The sequence below is a fragment of the Phoxinus phoxinus genome (assembly GCF_949152265.1).
Source record: "Phoxinus phoxinus genome assembly, chromosome: 12".
In the NCBI taxonomy this organism is placed as follows: Eukaryota; Metazoa; Chordata; class Actinopteri; order Cypriniformes; family Leuciscidae; genus Phoxinus; species Phoxinus phoxinus.
The window spans coordinates 9,554,199-9,577,738 of NC_136887.1; the positions used below are offsets into that span (position 1 = coordinate 9,554,199).

Below are 23,540 nucleotides of genomic sequence, written 5' to 3' on the forward strand. Positions count from 1 at the left end.
TTTCTTATTAGACGTTCTTCACTATAGTTCGTTTGAACATGGTGTAAAATAACAATGCATATCCTCTGGGCTTCTGTACATTTGGAAACATTAAATGACATGAATGTGAACATGAAGCTCAGATTCTAGAAATATCTAGCTTTTTCCACACATTTTTTGAATCTGCCTACTGCACTGATTTTCTTTTTGTCTGTGCAATATCAGAAGCACAGGCCTTGGCCACAGTAGCAATTACTTGTACATTAGATAGGAAGAGTTTAATAATTATTAGCAACCCCACTGCTCCATTCTTGTCTTTTTCCTTTATCCAATAATGACACCCAGTTGAATTAATTGAGAGTTGTGTTGTGCTATTATGTTATTAAAGAATCTGATAACTCATGTCATAATGTTCAAAGGGAATCAATTAATGAGGAAAAATACAGAAGATCTGAAAAATGAAAATACGTCTGCATGCAAATATAAACCAAAGCCGTATTCATTAAGAGAACGCTGTGCTGAGATGAAACAAACTGCATCTCCCACACGCAGGAAATGTCTCATTAAACATTTATATATGCATATCATTCAAACATGTAAAACAATCTTCCCTCAATGACGTTTTTTTCCCTAAAAGAATTCCCTCGAACAAGGATGTTGCCACCATGAGCAAGGGCTGTTTAAACATACAGAACAAAATTTCACATTACATTATCTAAATATAACATGAATATAAAACGCACTGAAACAATCCAGAAATCAACACAAATGGAATTATTTCTGGTCCAGTGCGGGTGTAGATGTTACTACTATTACTAGTAATACTGAAATGCATGTGTGCTGCTGACTCATCAATAATGTTGAGTGATTGCATCTTCTGTGACATGGATCAATGGAGTTATTTGAGGCCTGAGGCTGCAGAGAGGCCAGGGTGAACACATCTTCTCCTGTCCCAGATGACATTGAGAGTGGACAATGGAAATAGGGTCTTTCGTACCTGAAAACTGCTGACCTAAACCTGATTGCATTGCAAGGAGAGGCAAAGATTCTTCCTGTGTGCAACTAACACAATCCAGCAGCGACTGCAGAACAATTTGAAATCCTCCCTTTATGCTGCTAATAAGGGCATTAGGCTACTATTTGAGTGGTAATGAGGCGCCACCGGTCCAGTCATGGACACATTTGTGAAAGTTGCCACTCTGCATAGCCTGGAAAATCTTTGAATATTAAAAACCAAAGACAAAAGTTTATTTTTAACAACATCCCTGATCATCATTCAATGAACAGTCTGGCCAGCACAGTTCACCACATCTTTGATTGTGATTGTTTTTTTATTTATCTGTCACAATGTAATACAGAAACCAGGACTGTTACTAAAGAGTCCAAAGAGGGCCATTTTATATGCAAAGGGGGTGTTTTTTAATTAGCAGAAAGAGACATGTTATGACACAAGTAGAAATTGGACTTGAAAAAATTAAGACTTGTTCAAAACAATAACAAAGGCGTAGCTTGATGTTGTCTTCACCTCCACAGCCGATGGAAACATCCAACGGGACTCGGGCAGAAATCATGTTCATGGGTAAGCTAATGTATTTAAGTTTTATTAACATTACTGTGGTAAGAAGCAGGGCAGGGCCGAGAGCCTGGGAATTTTTTTTGCATTGCTGTTTTTATTATGCTTATATGCTGCAAGTGCTGAATTACTACACATACAGGTCACTTTATTTGGCTTTATTATTTTTTTTTACTTGGTTAAAACAGTACTTTTGAGTATGTTGAAAGCTGTCATAACATTACTATGTTCTTTCGCTCAGTGGCTGCTAGATCAATATTAGAATATAATAATATATTAATCAGGACTTACAGGACTTCTGACTTGTAATGCTGCCCGAATCATAATCATACACTGTTTGTTCGTTGGCCAGAGGAGAACTGGCCCCCGACTGAGCCTGGGTTCTCCCAAGGTTTTTTTCTCCATTCTGTGCCGATGGTGTTTTGGTTCCACTGTTTGGTTTGCCACTGTTACCTTGGCTTGCTTGGTTGGAGACATTTAAAATTCAAAAATTTTATTGATCTGCCTTAAGGTGGACGATGACACAAATTTCTTCTAGAAACAAACTTTGTTGTATTATTTTCATGTTATCACTGTGAAGCTGCTTTGATACAATCTCTATTGTAAAAAGTGCTGTATAAATAGAGGTGACTTGACTTGACTAATCAAAGCAGGATGACTGTTCCTACAAATAAATCTCTTTCTGATTATGCTATGTTAGACACTTGACAAAATAGCATACTCTATGAGGCATGGTACAAACATGAAAACGTAAATCAGGAAAACAAGAGATTCAAACAATAAGACTAACCATGTTGAGCTATATGATTAGTTTCTGTCATTAAAGGTATCCAAACAGTTGCTCACCTGTCTAATAAAACATCCTATTTTAAGACGAGACATGGCAGGCAAAAAAAAAATTTTCACTGGTCAATTTTGAGATTTTGGGCTATTTGTCTTCAATAACATGTCTTCTTTCAGACTTTCGGTGAAAAAAAGTCCAAAATACACATTTAGGTCTTTATTTTACTACACTTTGTCTATTTGCGTGTGTAGATTTATTTTATAAACAAAAGTTGGCGTTCTTAATCATCCCGCTGCTCCGCGATCTCTGTCTGCACCCTGTCATCACACATACCATTGGGCAGCTCTCTCTCTCCTGTTCAATGCTGTCGGATCCAAATATGGTCATTTCCTTTTTGTCAGCAACCAATCATGAAAGTACAATGGGCATTTAACTCTAAAAGCAAAATCTCATTTGCTGATGTCAATTTCTGACAAAGTGATTCGTTCAGATGCATCACGTGACGCTCTGACATTTAGATGTGTGTTTTTGACTGTTTTTCTATTCAGTTGAAGGCCATAAATGCTGTTCATAAGTTTTGATGTGATTTAGGTGGTTTGTATTGTTGTTGCTAATGATTTGATAAGATATTGTGTCTGTAAATAGTTGTTTCCACTAAAAAAGTATGAATTTTTACTAGGGCTGTCCGTTAAACGCGTTATTAACGGCGTTAACGCAAACCCATTTTAACGGCGTCAATTTTTTTATCGCGAGATTAACGCCTAGCAAACTTTGTAGTTTTTTTCACATGCTTTTGCAACAGCTAGTAACGTTATTAAAACTACAACACCACACCGGATCTAGCTAGACCAGAAACAAAACAACAGGCGCCGCACACACTTGTTTGGGTTTGCGAGCCGCCAAAGAGTGAACGAGAAGCGCAGCGCCGAGCCGCGTCTAGGACAACTGAGCGCGTCTAGCACATCGGACGCGCACTTTCTCAGTCTATGGCCAGCAATAAAAACGCTGAATGGCGCCGCCGGTGTGTGTGCACTCATAGAGAATAATGTGTTAGAATTTTAAATACGAGCGTGACGCGGCGCTTCTCGTCTGAACGTTACGTTTTGAGTGGATGAATGATGAGCGCAAGACGCCGAAATGGAGGCCAATAAGATTCTGAATGGAAAGTTTACTTTTAAAAAGTTGCCAAATGGTTCAATTGACAAGACCAAAGTAATCTGTGTGTTTTGTCGTTGTGAACTGAGCTATCATCGCAGCACGTCCAGTCTGAAATACCACTTGATGGTCAAGCACACACACCGCTGATGCGTTTCTACGCCCACTCGTCAACATCAGTAACGTTACCTCGTCAGTATTTCTTTCACCCTTTTATTGATGGACAGTGTTACATTGTGTGAGAGATTATTTGCTCCAAGTGAGAATGTTAGTGTGAAATTGAACAGTATATACCAATGTTGTTTTCAATAATAAAAAAAAACATTTGCACAAAGCAAGCCGATCCACTTTTCCATGTTGATAAGAGCATTAAAATGAGAAAAAAATAATGGGACAAAAAGAAATCAAGAGACATTTAGAATAGATAAAAATGTGCGATTAATCGCGAGTTAACTATGACATTAATGTGATTAATCGCGATTAAATATTTTAATCGTTTGACAGCCCTAATTTTTACATTACATATCTTTAAATGCCTTTTTCTCAAAATGAGTTTTTTGTCATTCTCCAGTATAAACATCTCAGCCTATGTAGCACCGATGTACACCAAACTTTCCAGTTATACACTTAGCAGTATTCTGAAGATATTTTCAGAGTTAATAACTCATTCCTGGCCTGATTTATGTGACATTTTAATTAAAAAAATATGGCGAAAATTAATTTTTTTAAGGCTATGGACAGTATATTATGATTTCCTAGGTAATGAAAGCATATATCCTGAAATCCCTCTGAACATCTTTTTTCATCTTGTGTGTAAACAAAATGAAAAAATAATTTTGCACCTGGCTTTATCATATGTTCAGATCTATCTACCGAAAATATATGCAAAATTGCGCATATTTAATTAGATCAACTGAGGAAGTTTCATGGTGATATCTATTATTTAAAAATTTTACCCTATCCACCTGTAGTGTCTCGCCTTAAAGCATCTTTGGCCGGATATGACATCGACAGACGACGCAATGACACGGGCCGTTGCACTGGTTAAAATAGATTTTGATTTCTCTGGATTTAAACATTGTTTGAAACAAGTCAACAAAATTATATAACATTGTTTTAGTTGCATATTTTAATCCAAAAATCTTACATATTATGTCTTTAAAAGATTCCTGTTTTATACAGTATGTTATTTATTAATGAAAATAAAGACAGCGAGCATTAAATTGCATTCACCTTCTATTCATTTGTGACCATGCACATGAAGGGCTCAGATAGGACATTTAAACCCTCGCACAACGTTCCACAGGAACACACATTTGGAAACGAATGAAATGAGTAATGGCATATAGCGATTAGTTTACTAGCGTACATTTAGCATTTTAATATACATGCAAGTTCTGTAAAGCTGCTCTGAAACTATATGTATTTTGAATAGTGCTGTACAAATAAATATGAATATTTGCATAGATATACAGACTGACTGAGCAATGCAAGTGAAATGCCCACTCGTAACCTCCCCGGACAAACCATGCAAGTAGGTTTTTGACTCTGTTTGACTTGCTTCATCTGCACCAAACACAAGACAGATGTCATCCACATTGTACGAATAAATGTTCCCCTTTTTTCCACTAAGAAATTATTTGTAAGCATCCAGACCGCGATATGCTTTTATCGCATCTCTCGTGTAAGTTGCACGCAAGCAGCCGCAACACGCAATCAGACAATGAGCCGTCAGACTATTCAGGTAAAAAGTTAAGCATCAAAGTCTTATTTAAAGGGTCCGATTATTTCAATCATTGTTTATTTTCAGTTTTTGGAAATACTGTTGCCTTTTCGCTAGACTTAAAAAGTACTAGCTTGTTTTCACGGATCTGTGGTTCTAAAATGGCGCCACCGGAAATGCTTCAGGGCCAGACATGCGCAGTAGAATTCCAACGCGTTTGTTATTGTTTACGTCCTTGAAATGGTCTATATATATGTATATAAAGGTTAAAAAAAACGTAACCTTTAAGGAATATGTATGACAATATGTATTTATGTCTCTCACTACAGACAAAACTTTGCAGGCTACCTGCTTGTGCATCTACGGATTAAAGCTAGTTAAGATTTATCTTTGTGCGCACCAACTGATTGTGTTTATTAGCACTGATTGCATTATTGTGTTCTGTAGTGTTTATTAACTGCCACAGTCAGTGTAATGGCTTAAACTGTATTGAATGGGACTGTATTGATTGTTGACTGAGAAAGCCAGCATGCTGTTGTCCAGTATTACTGCTACACCCACTGCATCAATGATAGCACCAAAACGGATGGACAAGGTACATGTATCCAGGGCAAATTATTTTTAATATTGAGAGTGTCTTCTTTTCACACTAATGGAGAACTGGGCCATCTGCAATTGCTGAACTACACTTGTTTCTGTGGTTATTGAAGCTATACTCAGGGCTGGATTTACCTTATATTGTATGGGCAAAATAAAAATACGGGCCCCTTCCAAGCTTACATTAAACATATATCATTGTTGTCCGGCGGAAACTTCATGTCCAAAAACGCTACTTTTCAGGAAATGGGAAAAAACGCTGTATTTTTTTTATAATAAACCCTATGTTGTCAAAGTTGATATTGTGGCTTTATATGGTGACACACTTGCATTACGTTTTTATCAACTTACAGGTTATTTAGTTATTAAGTTTACTGTAGCTATGTGGGCGGTCAGTTTTTCTGTAATTTGTCCAAAATCTCATGTAATAAATGATGAAGTGCTACACACAGTTTATTTAAGACAGTATTAACTATGACTCATTGACAAATGCTATACTAAAATAGACTTCTCCGCTTCTCAAATACATAAAACATTAGCCTTACTAGAGGGAGTTTCTCGCGTGCGGCGCTTCATTCACGATAGAAAGAGGGGTGGAGTTAATATGAAGTTTGACCGACCGTTTGAGGATGCAATGGAGATACGAGGTTTAGTCACAAGCTCTTTTTAATACATTTCATAGGTTAAATATTTGTAAAAACCCACAGACAGGCGTAAAGAGTGACCAATAGTAATGATTTATGGGGGGGGGGGGGGGGGGGATGATTAAATGTATATATACAAGGTTTCAGCCCGATATTTTACATTTTGTTCATTTAGATTTTGTATTAGTCTTACATTGTTTTACCATTAGAGTGAAATAATAATCATTTAAAAAAATATTATGTATTGTCAGTCTAATTGGGCCCCCCTGGACGTGCGAGTATAGGCATGTGCCTAGAATGGCTATGCATAAATCCAGCCCTAGTTACAGGGCTTTAGAAATAAGGTTTCCAGTTAGAATTAAAAAAAAACATAGATCAGGGGTGTCCAATCCTGCTTCTGGAGGGCCGACGGTCCTGCAGTTAAAATGCAACCTGCCCCATCATACTAGTCTGAAAGTTTCTAGGGGTGCGTAATATTGGGCACTTCACTTTTAGACAAACACTCGCAAACTTGCCTAAGCACTTATCCATTTACCACAATCCAACACAAATGTGACATCACGTTTTACTTACCCACACAACTCTACACTGAAAAAAACAATAAGTAAAATGTACTTAATTTTTCTTTGGCAAGTTTTTGCACAAATATTTTTTAAGTAAATTTCACACGCATATTTTTTAAGTAAATTTCACATATGGAATTTAGGAAAAAAAATTAAGTAAAAGTAACAAAGAACATAAGTAATTTTAACTTGAGTAATATCTACTTAGTGGAAGTTTCCGTTGCAATACATTTCACTCAGACAATATAACATTAAATTATCCCACACTTTTGAAGTGTAAGAGTTACTTACACACATTTAAGTATTTAATACAACAGATATAGTGTGAGACACCATATCTATTTATCAAACTGCAATTGTATGAATGCAAAGACCTCAATACTTGGTAGACCATACACAATGACGGTAACATTTGATGGATCGTTTTTGTGTTTGAATCTGTCATTTTGAGTAGAAAATTAACTCCAAATCTCACAAAATGACAAGTCACTAAACCTAACAACAAAAGCAATGATAAAACAGTGTAAATATAGCTGGAAAACAGTGAAAAAACAACCTCATTAATTATTCAAGGCCCAGTGCATGATGGGAACACCAGTATCAGAAAAGTTGAGTAATTTTACTTAATTTTATAACGTTGATATTTATGCTTTAATTTCTACACGATTGAATTGAGTACTAATAAAGAATTTACTTCGTTTTTTTTAATTATTGCCTGAACTAACTTTTTCATGTAAATTACATAGTTTTTTTCTGTAGTATTTACTTCACCACAAAATCATTTTTATCAGTGTAGTCTATGGTATATGAATTATTTATTCGAGTGCACATCTCTTTTTCACAGAAAGTTTGTAGTTCTGTCGGATATGTCAATAGCAAAGAAGGTAAAACGAGGCACATATTACAAACGTTAACTGATGGTAGAGAAAGAGAGAGAGAGAGGGAGCTCTTCTGTTGCATGCTCATGCTCTGATTGCTGATCGTTCACTTAGCACACATGCGTCGTCATTTGAATTAAAACTAAATTGTGCGTGAACTGTTACATGATTTATGTATAACGAGTGATTCCCTACATTATTACAGGAAGGCGGTACAGTAATCACATGACGTTTCCTGTGCGCAAATATCCTGAAGCCTTGAAATCTGCCTCAGACAGTGCGTGAATAACCTATTAAATCGAGTTCACTTTCATGCTTTAATGGATAAATTCAGACAAAATTATTTAAAAATGCCCATATAGGCAAGTATCCTTGTGAAAAATAGTCGGTTATGTCTTAAGTAAATGTTGAAAAGAAAGGAGTGTGTAACAGTATGTTGGATAAGTGCCGCTCTTAAAGTGACAGCAGCCTAATAAACCTACTGCTGTCTTTATCTTCAAAGTTTAATCTAACAACAAAAGACAAGGTAGAAAATCTCTTACTGCTCTTCACTGGTTGAGCCCTGCTAGAGAAGCTAAAAATATACGCTGTGCTAATAAATTAAAGATAAAATATGATAGAGCAATAAAATGAACATGGAAAGTAACAGTAGGCATAGAGAATGGTGCAACAAAAAAATCCATAAGAGGAAAAAAAGTCTAAACAATAAATCAGCTCCATAGCAAGTGCAAAGTGATCAAGGACGTAAAACGTTTCAGTTCAACCCACCAGTAGTGGGCACTAATGCAACATAAGCACATACAGTACATCCGCGTCAAAGACGCAGGGAAGTTAAGCCGACTTCACACTGTACGATTTTAGCCACAATTTGGCCGTATTAGAACATTTTTGAGAATCCTAAAAGATTCCTCTGATCCTGGTCTTTGATTGCAAGTTTGACATGTTCGCCAACAGCCAATTAATGACCGTTGTGATCAAATTTAGGCAGAGTCCTGCGGTGTGGCTTCTCCTACAAAAACAAATTGGAGTGCAGAACCTGGTGACAAAATTAGTGAGACAACAAATCACAACCTGCTTTAAAGCGTCTTGACTGTCGTACAGTCTGACATTAATTACAACTGAGATCCTACAGTGTGACATGGATTACATCAGGGATAATGTTCGTACAGTGTGCACCCGGCTGTAGCGAGGGAAGGGCATAAATAAGCAAACTGAAACACAGCCTAGTAGACCTCCTGAAAACCTTGATAAGCTGGATAAGCTAATGTGTGTTTGGCTCTCTAAAAGCAGGAATGTCATAAAAAAGCCTTTTAAAAACCTCATATATAACTTTTGATTCTCTAGTTTTGTTTATTAAACATATATCCAAACATGTATCTATATCTATGGTGCTGAACTCATGAATCCTATACAGACAGACACTGTTGATGAACCTATATTTCTAATTGCATATAGCCTACAGTGTTTTTTTATGGCATCCATGTTGATTGAAGGATTTCAGAATTGTGATCATGATCTAGTGCACACAAGCCTTTTAACGAATATTCGACAAATTCGATGCATGCGTACTATCATGTCATACTTCACATATTTCCACAGTGTCACTAGATGGCTAGAAGAATGGATTAATACTCAATGTGTTGAACTGCTCTGTAAGGGGAAGATTCAGAGTACAATAACCTCAGACATCTTAGCACAGTCGCTGTTTTCAGCAAGAGTGAAGAAAGATCACAGATTTATAGAGTATAGAGTTAATTGCAGAACTGAAAGGCTGAGATGAAAAACGGAGGTCTCAAGCTTCTCTAAACAGGTTCCAGCAATGCATATAATTCAGGTCATAATAAAATGCTTTGCAGAATAAATTCATACATGGCTTTCAATTTTACATTTTGCAGCCCAAGTGTAGAATGATTCCTTGCTATGAGTAATTTAATGAGAATTTAGTTCCTCTTCTTTGATAATACACTTTCAAATGAATGAAATGAGTTTAGAACACAACACCCTCTTTGCTTTCTACTGTAAAGAGATAAAAAAAAATGGTAACATTAATTATATTTCACATATTTCGAAAGTTTAATATATTTTATTGCATATTAAGAACAATAATGTTCGCATTGCATGATCAACTCATTAGCCAAATGCATGACTCATACCAAGATGTAATGTCTGCTTTGCATGCTAATGAAGTTAATAGTATTCGCTACATTTTCGTCTGAATTGACTATGCATGCTGCTGAGGTTTATATAATTTTGAACAATTCATATCCTACGCAACCATAGGAAGTGCAGTGCATGCTGCTGCTGACAATAATTATCTAAAACATGCAATCTGATTTTGCCATGTATGCTGCTGCTAATAATTTTTTTTGCGGTCAATGCAATCTGAATAGCTATGCATGGTGCTACTGCTGATGCACAAGAAATAAGAATTGCTGTAATAAGCGAAAACGTAAGAGAATGCCTATTTCACTTTATGGGCCCTATCTTGCACCCAGCGCAATTGACTTTGAACACCGACGCATGTATCATTCCTATTTTGCACCCGCGCACAGCGGACTTTTCCCTCCACAGACACACGTCGGTAAATTAGGAAATGAACTTGCGCTCGCGGGGGCGGTTCAGCGCAAAGAGAAGGCGTGTTCCGGCGCAAAACTTCCATGGTGCTATTTTCCAGTTTTAGAAAGCAATTGCGCTATTGACCAGGAAAAAAACAGTCTAAAGACAGTGGCGCGTTGCGCGTTAGTGATATGGTATTTTAAGGGCGCGTGCTTGGCCATAATGTTAACGCGCATCCACTTTGATTCTCTAATATAAACAGATGCAGCAGTTTTCATTTTTGCAAATCATACATTATTACAAGGAAAAATATTAACACACGAGGGAAATCATTGTTGTGTCCGTGAAGATGTGAAAAAGATCTATCTAGATAAAAAAATAAAAAAATAAATAAATCTAGATTAGGCTACACATTTACTACCCAAATTATACGCCTGTTTAACCGAAGCTAATTTGGGTGGGTTTCTCCCATCATCCCCAATGTCACTTCTCTGTGTTTTACAGCCCTGACGAGAACGTCGGTTTCCTCGGCTGTGAACTGCTCCTGGCGTGCGCCGGCAAATCCGCCGTTAATAGCGATCCGCCACGGAACAAGAGCGCCGGCTCTTAAAGGGAATGTGAGAGGACGCTCTGATTGGTTTATTTCACGTTACGCCCAAACCACACCTATGAATAATGAAGCTACTTCAGACCAACCCCTTTTAGATTTGCGTCGGGCGCAAGAGTCATTTATCGCGCTGGGAAAATAGCAACAGCGCCAGGATCCGCCCACAAAGTTACTTGCGCTTTGCACTTTGACACTTGCGTTTCAGATCGTCAAAATAGGGCCCTATGTCTATTATACACCGTGATTAAGCCACAACTGTGATTACTGCTGCTGCACAAAGTAGCCTACTTAGTCGGGGTGGGCAAAAAAAACTGTGAATCACGATTCTATCTTCCGCCTATTCGAATCGATTCACAATTTTCAAAAATCTATTTTCTAAATGTTTAATAATGTGATGTTGTTTAAAAGAAGGCCACCAGACAGTTTAGAGAGCGCATAGGCTCGCAACTGAGGAAGCATTATGAATAAAACATTATGAATGAAGCTTATACTTGACAAAAGCAGTTCGTATCAATATTTTAACAAATAGAAAATAGCGTTAAATAATGTTTAGTTTAGTTAGTCGAGCACACGTCAAGCTTTCCTTGCGATCTTTCCGTGTACAGGTAGGTTACTTTAGTTTTTACATACAAGAAGCACATTCAACGTGGACGCACAAGCGGTTTTATGTGGTAATGTACAAATAGCCTATAAAAGATAATGAACATGCCCTGTATCTGAGGCTAAAGTAATAAATATTGAGAATGCAATAGCCCATATTATATATCTCTAACTCCAAACGATCGGCCACTAATCAGGGCTGCATTTCCCCAAAGCATTGTAAGCTTAAATTGATCGTAGAACGATTACCACCAATCAATTTAGGCTTACGATGCTTTTGGGAAACCAGATCCAGATGATAGTCACTTCCTTTCATAGATATGCCTGTCGACTTGATGCTCACTCATTTTAATGATGCAAAAGACACGCGTGAGCTCACACCGTGAGAGGCGAATATGAGCGCTGAGCGGCAGTGGGCTAGATTAAATGAACTAGGGATGCACCGATACCAGGTTTTTCAGAACCGATCCGATCCGATCCAAAAATTCTGAGTATCGACCGATACCAGGGCAGTTTTTTTTTTTTTTTAAATCAAGTAGAATTTCTATAACCCTGTGTATTGAACTGATAATCACTATTTTGTGTGTTAAACACAACCTACTTAATACAGACAACTTCACTATAAAGAAAAACAACAAATCAGAAAAATTTATGATCATAATCTATGACAAAAATGTTATTATAAACTAAATTAGTGGATAATTCAGCACTAAAATTTATTAATTTTATAAATTCTGAGCATTTAGTAAAAAAAAAAAAAACATTTAGTGGGGAACAATTGAGAGACAATAAGTGTAGCACTAAATCTGGTAAAACGTTAGACATTGCTCTTTGTATTGTAAAATACATTCATGAATAACAAGATCAAAAAGTTTTTTTTAAATGTAGGCTATATAGATTAGCCTACTATAAAATCAAGATGTTTTTTATTTAATTATAGCACAGCTGTTTAATGAGGCAGCAACATATGATAGATAGGAGTATGACCGAACAAGAAAGGCTATTAATAATATGTCATTGCGCAAAAGTATTATAATATAAAAGGCTCCAATACAGTGTGGCACAAAGCGCTTATGCGCATCGCGAGCGCAGAATGATGCGCTTGAAGCAACATGAGTCATAGCGCGCAGCGCGTCGAGTCCACATTGGACTCACTCAGTGAGTTCAAAGCACGAAGGAAAGACATATTGATGCGTAGTGTATTATACAGTATCTATCTAAGCAATAGTTTATTTATTCTTTTCTTTTAACGGTTTTAAATTTCAGTTACTGTGCGCGTGAATCAATCATAGTGCTCTCAAAGTAGGCTAACGATTACAATACAGTCCAGAAAGATAAAGTAATTTTATGCGAAACCATACCTTTATCTACAGATCAAGTATAATAATATTAACTTTGAATCATCTTGTTGAGAGTTTCATGTTGTTGACTGTCGTAACCGAACGCGACGCGCTGTTTGATACTGAATGGAGAATGACTGACAGCCACAGCGGTGAGTTTACGTGAACTTGAATTTAACGACTTAAATATTAATTTCTACCTCATATTAGACCATAGAATGGGTTCTGAACACGTATAATATAGTGCATGAAAACTTTATAGTGCTTTATAACGTATTTGTGCCTTTTGTGGGGCTCAACAATGACAGAATAGTAATACGCACAATATCGGATTTGGGTCGGCCTCGTCTGATCGATATCCGATCCGGCCAAAATGGAGGTATCGGAGCCGATACCGATACTGAGTATCGGATCGGCGCATCCCTAAAATGAACACAGTTATGAGGTGTGTATAATTTAAACGAAATAACTCCCGCTTGATTGGGACTAACAGTATCTGCTGTTCATTTCTCTGCTGTTAAGATTCTAAATTTTGAATCAAATTTCAATTCGATATATGCATAGATTTGATTTTAGATTTGATCATAGACTTGAAATCTACCCCTCCTTGAACTGCCACCTTAACATGGTGGAGGGGTTCGAGTACCCGAATGACACTAGGAGCTATGTTGTCCGGGGCTATATGCCCCCTGGTAGGGTCTCCCAAGGCAAACAGGTCCTAGGCGACGGGTCAGACTAAGAGCGGTTCAAAAAAACCTTATGATGGACACCAAATCAAGGACCGTGACGTCGCCCGGCATGGCGCAGCCGGGGCCACACCCTGGAGCCAGGCCCGGAGTTGGGATGGGACTCGTATGCGAGCGCCTGGTGGCCGGGGGAGCGATGTGGGCTCACCACCTGCAGGAGGAATCATAAGGGGCCGGTGCTTAGAGGGCGGCAGTCGAAGGGCGGGGGGCTCCACAACCCGATCCCTGGACTCTACGGACGTGGAACATCACCTCGCTGGCGGGGAAGGAGCCTGAGATTGTGCGTGAGGTTGAGAGGTTCCGACTAGAGAGACTAGTCGGGATCACCTCCTCGCATGGCTTGGGCTCTGGAACCATACTCCTTGAGAGAGGATGTACTCTTTACCTCTTTGGAGTTGCCCATGGTGAGAGGCGGCGGGCTGGTGTGGGTTTGCTTATAGCCCCCCAGCTCAGCCGCCATGTGTTGGAGTTTACCCCGGTGAACGAGAGGGTCGTTTCCCTGTGCCTACGGGTCGGGGATAGGTCTCTCACTGTCGTGTGTGCCTACGGGCCAAACGGCAGTGTAGAATACCCGGCCTTCTTGGGAGGGGTGCTGGAAAGTGCTCCAACTGGGGACTCCGTCGTTCTACTGGGGGACTTCAACGCCCATGTGGGCAGAGACAGTGACACCAGGAGGGGCGTGACTGGGAGGAATGGCCCCCCTGATCTGAACCCAAGCAGTGTTCAGTTATTGGACTTCTGTGCTAGTTAGAGTTTGTCCATAACGAACACCATGTTCAAGCATAAGGGTGTCCATCAGTGCACGTGGCATCAGGACACCCTAGGCCGTAGGTCAGTGATCGACTTTGTGGTCGTTTCATCTGACCTCCGGCCGTATGTCTTGGACACTCGGGTAAAGAGACGGGCGGAGCTGTCAACTGATCACCACCTGGTGGTGAGTTGGATCCGATGGCGGGGGAGGAAGCTGGACAGACTCAGTGTCAGAGAGATCTTCAACTCCCACTTCCGGCAGAGCTTCGACCGGATCCCGAGGGAGGCTGGAGATATTGAGTCCGAATGGACCATGTCCACCTCCACCTCCATTGTCGACGCGGCCTCTCGGAGCTGTGGCCGTAAGGTCTCCGGTGCCTGTAGAGGCAGCAATCCCCGAACCCGGTGGTGGACACCGGAAGTAAGGGATCGCCTTGCATGGCTGACACCGCCGTCGGTGCATGCATGAGTGAGTGAATGGGTGAATGTGAGGCAATATTGTAAAGCGCTTTGGTGGCCATTGGGTCTGTGAAAGCGCTATATAAATGCAGTCCATTTACCATATAGAAGTAATGCATTGAATAATACATTTTTTAAGTGTATTGAGTTTAAACGTGAATATGTCTATGAAAGAGTGTAGATCGCGTACAAATAGAATTGCAATGTTGAAACTTTTTTATATTATTTTATAAAAGCTGATAATAAAGATAGTGATTTGAGATAAAAAATTTGAGAGAATAAATGTTGGTAGCCTACAGTCATAGATCAGTTGCGCACTGCAAACGCAGGCGTATGTGAAAGTACAATAGCGCGTGCTGCTCCTGCTCCAGTGTGTTTTTTTAGGGTATAGTTTGGTATGGTATTTTATTTATTTTTTAATGCTACAGTGAACGTCTACAAAAAAAAATGTCTCTTTGATGTACTTGATGTGGGGCGGGGTTAGGGCTTCAATCAGCTTGTGCCAAGTAGTTAACTCTGTAAATATTGGTGCGTTCAACTCGACATGACTTGAACGCACCAATATTTACAGAGTTAAAGGGTTAGTTCATCCAAAAATTGTAATTATGTCAGTAATTACTCACCCTCATGTTGTTCCAACCCCATAAGACTTTAACCCCGTAAGTTCATAATATCTTAATTTGTGTTCCGTATATGAACGAAAGTCTTACGGGGTTGGAACAACATGATTATTTGTAATTACTGACAGAATTTACATTTTTGGGTGAACTAACCCTTTAACTATTAGGCACAAGCTGATTGGTTCATGTTGCATTTGCAGCAAATGAACGTCACCACAATGTTGTAAATACGACTGGGAAGCTCCTGATCTTTACGAGTTTCAGTGAGAAACATGGCGGAATACCACAATACTTAAAGGTATTCAGCAGGGATATTATCAGGCTTTTCTATTTACAGTGAAGTTGTGAATATACTGGGTGTGTATACAGTAGGGTACAATGGGGCTAAAGGCTCCACTGGGTAAAAGCTCCTTTGATTTTATCTTACTCTAAACCACACAAAAACTTGCCGCAGCACTTTCCTAAACATCTGCTTTTCAAGATGGAAATTTGTCTGATCTTTGATGTGATCGTGGGCAGCAGCGCAAAGTTCTAATATTTAATGTTTTTTTTTTTTAAGTTGTAGATTTAAGTATCAAATGAGAATTGCACAAATCATTGTCTATATTTTAAGACAAAGATCTTGTTAATGATTTTCAGTTTTGTTCAAGGTAATTAAGGAACAGTTTTTCAATAATGGAAGAATATGTAAAAGTATGGTATTTGGGGTAAAAGGCGCACTGCTTTTGGGGCGAAAGGCACAATAATTAACATGCTAATAAACAGCTGGTTATGATTAATCAGAATGTTCTTCCAATCTAAAATCAATTCTTGGAAAATGTAACTGTGGTATGACTCATTAGATATTGCTTGATGCTACAACATTCTATCATAGGATAAAAGGAATGGGTGGATATTCCAGAGAAACTTGGCATTTCTGACTGGCCATTGGCCCTTTTGGTTTGAAGGGGTAAAAAATCGACACACAATAGCTTGCCATTTGTTGGATATGAATAGGATGATGCACCAGGGTCCACTGTAGAGGTTGATGTGCAACTATGCCATCAAAACCCATGTGAATGCAAGAACATGCTTTTTGAAAGCTGTCCACTGTAGTGACCTCTACACATGAAAGGGTTAAGTTATTAGGGGATCTCCTTCAACGCTTTCAGAATCAGAATGAGCTTGTTCAAAATAATTATGAATGAATGGTTTAAAAAGGCATGGTTAAAACTTAAGATGAAGACTTTAGATGTCACGCCACATGACTCATGACAATTTTCCATATACCTTTGGGGAAAAAATTAGGTTTCTATGATCATGTACTATATTAGTGAGTATTAACACCAATCTGTCATTCTGTCAATCCATCATTGTATGTGCAGGTCTAAGAATATACCAGAGTTCACTGGCTTAATTAACTAATCACTTCATTAAAGTACTTTAATATAAATGTGTCACTTTTAGCTATGCAAGTAATTTTCATCAATTGTCCCTATAGGCAAATTAACAAGAGACATAAGGGCTAAAAGTACCACATGCATCATTTAAGTGAATAGATGACAGAGTGACATTTGTGGCTCTCTTACCCTTCTTATCTTAAATAGCTCGGTTTGCGGATCTATCACTTTCCTTTTCATGTTTAGGAACATTTAAGTCCTTTAGTAATCTTGAAATAAATCTAAAGCAAATCTAGTAATTCGCCTGTCAATTTCATCCAGTTTATATATTCAGGGGTAAAGCTCATGTTTCTTGTGATGTTGTATTGAGGAGATTTAAATGTCAGTGATGTGCATTGATTGTGGCCTCTGAGTTGACTGATAAACATAACTGAATAATTTGAACATAAATGCCATCAGCTGCATTGACTTACCTACTACTTCTTGTAATTCACAATCAGTGTGTCCTAATTCCTTCCTATTTTACATGATTTTAGCTAACCATTCACGTATTATTATTATTTTGTTTCTGTTGGGTTTACTAAAGTTTATTTCTTCTTTATTACTTCAGATAAATAATAAAACAATAATTATAAATACAATCAGGTAATGCACAAATAGATTTGTTGTATGTTAGATAAATAAATAAATTGTGTACATGATGTATTGGTCCATAGTAGAATGTTTCCTCATATTTCAAGTCAAAACACAAATGTAAACAATAACAGAACAAACAGAAATATTCAAAATTCCATTAAATGACCATTTCTGTAGCACACTGAGTGTCTCATTATGTCTCACTTATGTGATCAAATAAAGCAACATATTTAATTGGATAATGTCATCCTGCTACTGTTAGATTATCCTAGTTTATACTGTATAATTAATTTCTGGTACCTGTTTAATTGAACTATTATGGTGTATTAGATGGTAGAAAGTCACAGGTTATTTTGGCACTTCACCCTTATTTGTTTCTGAAGTGCTTGAAGGCTGGCTTTAATATGTACACATAGGGATTTAATTAAACACTTTTTTTTTATTACATGTTTTTATCCAGTGCACCAAAATATCAAATCGTATATCCAAAAGTTGTTATCAGAGGGATGATATAGCTACACACCAACTAGAGTTGCAGCCTCAGGCAGTAGACTACCGTTTATGTTACCAAATAGGTCATGAAAGCCATTTTATCTAAATGCACTGCAAGGAGGCAAGGAACAACAGAGGAGCTGGAACAGGAATACACAGGTGACACACTCCATCCTTTTCCACCTATAAACAGCCCCAGGGACACACATTACGTCACATAGAGACTGAGGCCCTGTTTACACCTGGTATTAAGATGCATTTTGGTCGACGCTAAGACGGGTGTAAACAGGGTCTAAACGTTTGAGCTTGTCCACTTTCGACAATTTCAGAGGTAGTCGAAAACGCATTGCTTTCATAGTGTAAACGCTCATGTGGTCGAATGAGTTCCAAAAGACACAAAAGACGGCCTACTCTCCGCCTACTGACCTAACGCGTAAACATTATGGGATGCACGCAAGCCAGACAAGATATAACATTTTCTTGGCTAAAGACCCAAATTAGGTTTGAAGTTGAAAAACATACCAAGCACTATGTTCCCTCACCATTCCTGATTTCTAACACACAATCACAGCATTTGCGTGGTCTTGCGGCTTTCAGAGCAGAAACAAAAGCTGCTGCTCTCCGTTTGTTTTTCCAAGATCATTTTCGAGTGCATTCATATGTAAATTGTGAGAGCTTATTTTGTCCATTAAATTGAACGATCTGAAAAAAACACATACATTTTCCCGCCCATAGACCCTCTCCTCTGAGAAATCAGGATAGCAGTGGTTAAAAGTGAACAAAAGAGACAGATTAAAATACTAGGTGTAATGGGTATGTTGTCTCCCTCATCTACTTGTGATCTAAATATCTTGGATAGACACCTGAAGTTTCAAAGTCAAGTAAACCATGTTTGCAGGAAAGTTAAATCAAATCTGAACTGTTTTCGTTTTATTAGAGGAGTTGTCACATCACGTGGCTTTATTGTTTATGCATGCAATGGTTTTTTCACACTTGTCATACTGTATTACAGCATGGTCACAAACATCAGCGTCTACTTTGAAACCAGTCAATTCTCTATATAAACAGGCAATTAAGATATTTGACAAGAAACCTATGAGATGGCATCACACAAGCTTTTAACTTTTGTGTAAAATTTTAGCATTTTGAAATTGACTTTTAAATGTTTGAACAACTATGTGTCACCACTGTTCTCTGGCCTCATGGAGAGGCGTCAGGGCTCTCAAAAGCCTGGTTCACACGGGAAAATTTTAAAATTGTCGGCTGATTTTCCAAACCTGAGAGACCCCACACACGGCGATAGAAAATCACGGGTCTAACAGTTTTGGTCGTACAGTGTGTGGTGCGCAACCACACAGCAAAATCAACACATCACACACGAAACGATTTGACTGAGCATTCCCAGGTCAGACGGGAAATCTCGCAAAATCCCTCGAGATCAAACGTGACTTCAGAGTAAACAATCCATGGCAGACGAAGAGGATGCAGTGGCGATAGTTTGTAGTTTGTTTTTAACCGAGAGAAAAAAAAACGCTATCCTCCATCTCCGACGTCCACTGGACTTTCTGGTGCGCCATGCCGCAGGCTGTTTTGATTTTGTTTCCCGGTGCTTCCTCGCCGCCTCGTCACCTCGCTTTCTGATTGGCTACACGCCACAGTCCACGTGCTCGTTTGTCCCCGGGGGACACCACACACGAGGAGAAATTGGGCCCAAAAAATCCAACATGTTGGATATCCCTGATTTGAGATCGGAGCGGTCCCGACGTCCTTCCGAGCAGACGCAAGAGCATCCTTAAGATTGTCGGAAGGGGTGAATCGGGGCTAAAATCGGCCTAATTATCCTGCCGTGTGAACCAGCCTTTAGACCTTCCACCAGAGCCTCAGTTAGTGGAGATTATGAGCTCCCAAAGTTTAGAAAATCTTTTGGAAAGTCTAACTTCTCCTTTAGATGGGCTACACTATGGAACTCTCTTCCCACTGGATTCAAACTGCAGAACAATATTAACATCTTTATCAGAGAGCTCAAACAGTGGCTTAAATCGGGCCAAAGTTGTTCCCATGTGTAAAATGTGCCTTGTCTTGTTTAACAATGTGTTTCTATCTGTTGTAAAAGCCCCCTATGGACAGGTGTTGAAAATTAGCACATGTGCTATAACACTTTAAACAATCTATCTGGTTCGTCCAATGTTATTGCTATGTCCATATTAAATAAATATTAAATAAAAAATTACCAAAACACATCTTAATATCAGGTCCAAACAGGGTCATCATCAATCAACACTCATCAAGCCACTTGGAGACTCAAAGCATTTCTTTCTTTATTAAGATTTATGAATGTCTAGATTAACAGAAAACAACATAATGGGAGATGTCTTCAGCGAATTGTTGGCCCTTTGAAGTGGCATTTCAGTGAGTATGGTATATTTCATTTAACATGTTTCACTTGAGACCCTCTGTTCTCGAATTTCATCCTTGTAATCTTTCATTCATCCCAAGAGGCCTTGTTAAAACACAAATAATGAATGCATGGAAAGGGCATTTAAAAACTGAGAAGCACTGAATAAAGAACAAGGCTGGCAATCAGGCCTGGCTGTGTTTAACCAGCTGTCTCTAATTGTCCTCTTAATTGGCTTGATTTAATTAGAGGAAATTACTTCTTCAAACACTACCACTGCACTGTCAGACTATTTGCTGCATTTGATGAAGAACTGTTTACACCAGCTATTAAGATGCATTTGACTTGGTCAATGACAAGTGGTCAAGCGAGGCACTTGTGTCACCTTTCATTGAGGGAAGGCTCTCTGATTCCCTCACCACATACAGTACATCAGCAGGAAGGTGAAAGTCTGATGTGTTCAAATATAATATGAATGATTTACAGAGTGATAATATGTCCTATCACACCACACAGTCCACATGTTGTTTTTAAATTGAGTATTTATCCCAAACCAAGAAGAAGCACCTGGTTTCCCTGGCTAACCATCCATGGAGATCTATTGTTTTTTTGTTTTGTTTTTTCTTTCATCCTGTTGGGATTCTAGCAGGATTGCTGGGTTTAAATCTCAGATTTTGACAGACCTTCCCTCAACACATCCCTAATGGTGAGTAGGTAGTCCTATGCGGCGGTTCGAACACACGATTACACTACGAATGCAATGTGACATGCATTTTTAAACCACCTCTGAATGGGGTTGAAAGTTGATGATCTTAAAATGTGTTGCACACCATTGCACCAGCATTTAGTAAAGTCCACTTGTGATCAGATCAACCAAATGTATTTTAATAGCAGATGCAACTGGGGCCGGGCACATATTTTATATTAGTTGTCTTTTAGTACTATGTACTTGCATTTAAAAAAAAAAAAAAAGGTTGGTACATTGTGTTGTGTTAATTATTGTGTTAATGTAGTATTGCAACACACTTTTGTTGCCATTGAGGTGGAATGCGGGTTAGGTTAGGGGAAAGTTTTGATGGTATGGATAGGTACAATGTATAAACATGTATGAACACAATAAGTGCATTCAGGGCTTGATATTAACACCCGTCAACCTGCCAAATGCAGGTGTATTTCAGTAGTAGTCACTTTGGCGGGTTGAATTTTATATAATATATACATTTTTTTAATTGTAGTCTTTTAAAAAGGCATCTTAAATAATAAACTAAGTGCAATATAGTGATCAAAAATATAGATTTTTTTGATACATATTGATACTGAAATATATCTGAAATGCTTCCAATACTCAATTCCTGCAGAATAGACACATGATACCAGCTGCGCTTTCTCTCTCTCATCTCTCTGTCAGTGAGTTGACACACAAACCCGCCTCTCCTCGCACACTCGTTTCATTTGCTCCGGATCAATATTATTGGCGTTACAGGGCTTGAATTTCGGTGTGGGATTGCATGTATTCCGCATAATTTTACTCATTCCCGCAGATTCTGTGCTCGCACATAAAGCCGCCTCTCAGTACTAAATTGAGTACATTTTCGCTGCTTATTGCGCTTAAAACAGTCAAATACACACAAAATAATGTCCAAATGCTGGTCTGGGCAAGTATTCACATGAACACAATCAGTTTTGTTTTAAGTGAACGTAAACAGTGAGAAAGGTTGAGAAGGAAAACGCATGTGTAACAGTATAATGGATCTGTGCGTCATAATTTCATTAAATTATGAAATAATATAAAAAATATTACAGAGTATTATTGCGTTTTTGCCCATGGTATGTCAAAACTGTGTCCAGTTCAGTTACAATTCTGAGTGGATAGTGACTTTGGAAAACCACTAGCCACAGTGTCTGGTGAGCAAAAAAGTTAATGTCAAGCCCTGAGTGCATTGTATCAAATGATTAACTTAAATCGTACTGTACATAGCAGTTAAAGACACGTAATATAAAGTGGGACCATCAAGGCCTCTACATATAATAAAGTACATTCTATAAACACAACGGTAACGTTCATCACAACAGCTGTTTTGCTTTTCTTAATCATTTATAAATATGACGGCATAATTTATAATCTACTCCTGTAAAGTGTTCATCAGATATACACTTCAATACCTTAGCAGAAGTATAAGGTCAAGTATAGAGCACAGTGCAGCGCTATTGGTTAGATTCAAAGGGAAAGCAAGAACTGAAATCTGGAAGAAAGGTACCATGAATGCCATGCAAAGCAATGCAAGTTGCTTTGGATATAGCAGGCAGACATGTTTGAATGTGCCATTTGGTATTTAAAGGCTGTGTTCATTATATTCATTCAAATATTTTTTAAGATTACCTCAAATAACCAAATTAGATTAAAAAATATTTTTACCTCATCAGTCAAGGCCAATATGCAACAAAGGAAGAAATCAGAGAGCTGGAAAACATTGTTTCCCGTGATGCAGTCTGAACTCTTCACTCAAAAAAAGTGTTAAGCTTTTTTTTTTAAGATTTCTGCATTTCAATTAATAGTAAAATTTCATCAAATTGAAAGGAATAATCCTTACGTATTTTAACTGAATAAGTGATTAAGGATTGTTCAATTATTCAGTTAAAACCTGTAAGGATTATTCGATTAAATTTGATGGAATTTTAACATTAATTGAAATGCAGAAATCTTTAAAAAAGGCTTAATTTTTTTTTAAATAAACAAATAAAATGTAGAAAATGTAACACTTTGTTTATATATTTTTTTCTAAATGTATTATTGTTCTTTGTAAATTCATGTTCATAATGAGGTGACGGATGTCATTTTGTACAACTTAATCTTAATGTTTTTGTATACGGTATGTAAAAAAGAACACTAATCTGGATACAGTTGGTTGTTTCAGGAAGTGCGGTTGTGTTCTGAAATTAGTTTAACTGAATATTTGTTTGATAACATGCAGATGTTGTGTGTTAGATAATAGCTCATGTTTAGTTGTGTGGGTCTAAGACTGTGTAGTTTGTCACAGTGTATTTTATTCACTGCCAGACATGT

The 23,540-nt window shown here is 38.1% G+C and overlaps 1 protein-coding gene across 2 annotated transcripts in view; it reads right to left on the minus strand.

The window, feature by feature from the left end:
- The window catches only part of il1rapl2 (interleukin 1 receptor accessory protein-like 2), a 445,540-nt gene that overhangs the window by 101,725 nt on the left and 320,275 nt on the right, over window positions 1–23,540 (minus strand). The window lies entirely within an intron of this gene.